Consider the following 4,257-nt stretch of genomic DNA (forward strand, 5'->3'; position numbering starts at 1 on the left):
TAATTTTATTTTCTTTGCAGCAATTGGTTTACAACTCAACGATATTTATTACCGGTAAGTGAAAGATACAAATATGTATATACTATTTTTAATCATCAGTAAATTTAAATAATGTTCTGAAGTTAAAGTGTTCATGAAAATTCTTGTAGGCTTTTAAATACGTCATCATCTTCACCTTCTAAAGTCGTTAAAATCAAATCAAAATATTTCTCCAACAGATTCCATCTCCAGACGTGTACGCCTTCGGGTAAAAAGCTTTTCACAAATTCCCTCAACCAATAAAAAGCGGGAGAAAATGTATCGGTAGGTACTCGGGAATCAAAGCGACGGCCAAACACCCAGAGAAGTTTGGCCAAAGGTACCTTGAGGTGCACACTCTCATATATAATATTAGCGCATCTAGTATATTTTACATTAAATATATCGAACGTAGTGAGAATATATTCAGGAAGCAAACGAACCGTCACTCTCCCTGATTCTCAGTGGCAGCCCCTAGGTCTCAGTAGCTCTCCTTGGTACTCCCAAGTTCTAACTAGTTCTTAGTGGCTCTCAGTAGCCCTCCCCGATTCTCAGTAGCTCTCCCCGATCCTCGATGGTATTTTGTGGTCCTCGGTAGCTCTTCCTGGCTCTCACTTTTTCTGCCTGATTCTCAGTGGCTCTCTCCGGTTCCTAGGTGCTCTTACGGGGCCTTCTTGATTCTCAATGATTTTTAGTGGCTCTACTTGGTTTTCACTTGTTATCAAGCTCAGTTTTCGCTTGTTTTGTATGGCTCTCATTGGCTCTACCAGACTCTGGCTGGTTCTCAGTGGCTCACTGGTTCTTAATGGTTTTCTTTGACTCACTCTATGATTTTTCCGAGCTCTAACTGATTCCCAATGGCTCGATCTGTCCCTTTCCGACTCATCACTGTTCTTCTTAGATCACACTACTGCTCAGTGGGTGTCTTCGAGTCTGATAATTCTCAGTGGCTCTTCTTGGCCCTCTTCTACTTAATGCTTTCTCTGATTTCAATGTTATTTGCTCAACAAATTTAGAACTTACCATTCGATCGTTATCAGGTATGATCAGTGCGTGATATTAAATTGACTAGATTAGTTTTTTTGGTCATCATGGTCATCTTGAATTTATTTTGTAAAATTTTTCCTTACATGAATTACCAGATACCTCGTACTAACTCAGCTGCACATGCCATAAAATAACGGCATATTTAAATTTTTCTTAAGTCGGTCTTAAAGCCCTTCTTTTTTGGGAACAATCAAACCACTTATTTGTTTATGAGAAATATTTTTGTTTATATTTTTTATTGTTTTAATTTTTTATTTATCAATTTTCATTAAAGGAATAATATCATTTTTCAATAGTATACAGTTTAGCTTAATGCCTATATTCGCAAATAAATAATCTCGAGTTTTTATGTTTGGTTTAAATTACATAATTGCTTCGAAAGAAAATAATATAGAGTTCTCAAGAATAACTTAACAACAAGTGAACAACAAGTAAAACATATGTACATTTACATATATATAGTATGTATTTATGTATAGTAATTAGTAAATGTTTTTTGTATGTACGTATGTATAGATAAACTACAATTTTAGAAAATTGCTAGAAAAACTTAACAAGTTCATCATAAAAAGCTTACGCACTCCGAAAGCTTAAATTATTATTACGCGTAGTTTGGATTTTGTTGTTTAATTTTTTATTTTCTATTTTGTTTTCTTCTTTTTCAAATTGTTTAGTTGCTTAAATTTTAATTACAGTAGATTTAGCTGTGTGTGTTTCCTATAGTTCGCTTAGAATTTTATTGCAATTGATTTTCTAAGCACGCATTTTAATCAATTTTTAATATAATTTTTCTTTTCATTTAATTTTATTTCATTTAATAAGCTAGTTGGTATTGCTTTAATTTTTTATGTTATTTATATTATTATTTTTAGTTAAAATTTCATATTTCTTATCATATGTATTTAGAAACTCTTTTGGTTTTATATACAGTTTTTGTTGTTAATAAAAAGTAAAAAAGAATTTGAAGTTAAAAAATTTGATTAACAAAAATTATATTAAAAAATTTTTTCTAACTAAAAAAAAAATTCAATTAAAGCTATAATTAATTAAATGTAATAGTGAAAATATTAAACCAATGTTAATAAATAATATTTTTTGGCGTAGTTTCTCTTAAATCTTAATTTTAAAATGAAAACAATCGTAAAAATTGATATTTTCTAAGGTTATTAAAAATCAGTGAAATTTTAATATGTCATACATATCTATACCAAATTCTCAATAAAAATTTAAAAAAAAAATCAAAAAAAAAAATAAAAATGTTAACATGTTTAATTAAAACGAATAATTATATTATAAATGAAAACTAGTCTAAATTTAGTACCAACTTTTTGAATAAAAATTGTTAAAATTAAATTAATTTTTTTTTCAAAAAAAGTTATCCGAACTTTAACAGAAATGTATGAACAATTTTTTTGAATATAAAAAAAAAACAATATTACTTTAAAAACCAGTTTAAAAACATATACATATATATTATTATAGTTATTTTAACTGCCTTAAATTAACAAATTTTTAAATAACAAAAATATTTTTTATTTTTTTAAATTTTTCCAAAAAATAATATTTTAAATAAAATTTAAATTTTACTAATTTTTTATATTTTTTTTAAATATCTTTCCAAAAAATATTATTTTAATAAAAACTAATGACAATTATAAAACTCATTCGTTATTAACCATTCGTAATTAATTAAGAAATATATATATTTTAAGCTTATACAAGTAGGCAAGGTTGCAAATAATGCACTAAATAATAATTGAATTAACATTTAAATTAAAATTTGTTTTATTTTGTAACCCTAAATACGGGATAAGAAAATTTAATCCCGCCTACCGGATTAAAAATTAAAAATACCGGATTGAAAAATAAAAAATAAAAATTTTAATCTCAAGCATATTATTAAGAGTTTAAAAAATAACTTGTTTCAGAATTAACATTTTTTCGCGTTCATTCAAACAAAAAAAAAATGTTTTAGATTCTTAATTCCAAACATCTTAGATTAAAAAATTAAAATGTATTTTTTAACCTCAACATCGGGATTAAAAAATTTTTTTATTATTAATCACAAATTTTTGATTAAAAAATTCGTAACCCTGCTCATTGTAAATAATATTTTTTTTAATTAAAATTTTAGTGTGAAATAGGTGATGCTGGAATTTAAAGATATACATATTAATTAGCCTACGTATATAATGAAAAGTTTATTTTTTTTTTATAAATTTTAAGTATAAAAAAAACAAAACGAATAAGGACGGTATATAAAGATTTTTAATTAAAAATTAGGCAAACTATATTTATAAATATTTTAAAAAAATTTTAACAAAATTAAAAATAAATTATTTTTTATTTCATTATTATTGTACTGTTTCTAAACTTCTTTGTTTTATAATTTACTTCAATTTCGCATATAATTCTTGCATACAAAAACACTAACATTTTATTTTTATTTCTAAAAGTCGCACACTAATTTAGACTTGTATAAAAAAAGTGTTTACAATTCGATTGGTTACCATTTGATATATGTATTTAAGTACGCATATACGTTTAAACGGATCAGGAGGCTTGGATATGTAATATTTACTTAGACTCGAATAGGAATAGGGCTTTAGAATACTGACGAAGAACATTTATGTAACAAGTTTTTGCAACTAATTTTTTTTTAATTATTTTAAAAATCTAAAAATTAATAATTACTGACAAAAATATATATATTAACTTATGTATAATATAGGGACAATATATGCTAATCAATTGGCGGCTGATATGTCAGTTGGTTTTTAGGAAGTTTAACATTTAAAAAATTAATAAAAGTAATTTTAAAAAACTGGTAAAAAAAATAAAAATAAGAATTGACACAAATGCTAAAATATTTTCAGAAAACTAATAATTCTCTTTTCTACAAACTTTTCATACTAATTTTTTCTACTACCTTTTCTCCCACCTTTGCTAATACCTTGTCCTAGTTATTTATTCAGAAATTTTAGTAAAAAAAAAAAAATTTTAAATAAATGTTTTTAAACAGTAAAAATTTTTAAGTTGAAAAGAAAAAAACTATCACGACACCCTCTAATTGCTTTGCGTTCATATTTTTTCAGTTTGAGACACCCTGTTTCGTTTCTTGTATGCAACATTCGCATTTTCTTTTCAAATATAATATTATATTTTCTGTTACTGATTACTTGGAATTTTTAT

This window comes from Bactrocera oleae, chromosome 3 (genome assembly GCF_042242935.1).
Source record: "Bactrocera oleae isolate idBacOlea1 chromosome 3, idBacOlea1, whole genome shotgun sequence".
Lineage (NCBI taxonomy): Eukaryota > Metazoa > Arthropoda > Insecta > Diptera > Tephritidae > Bactrocera > Bactrocera oleae.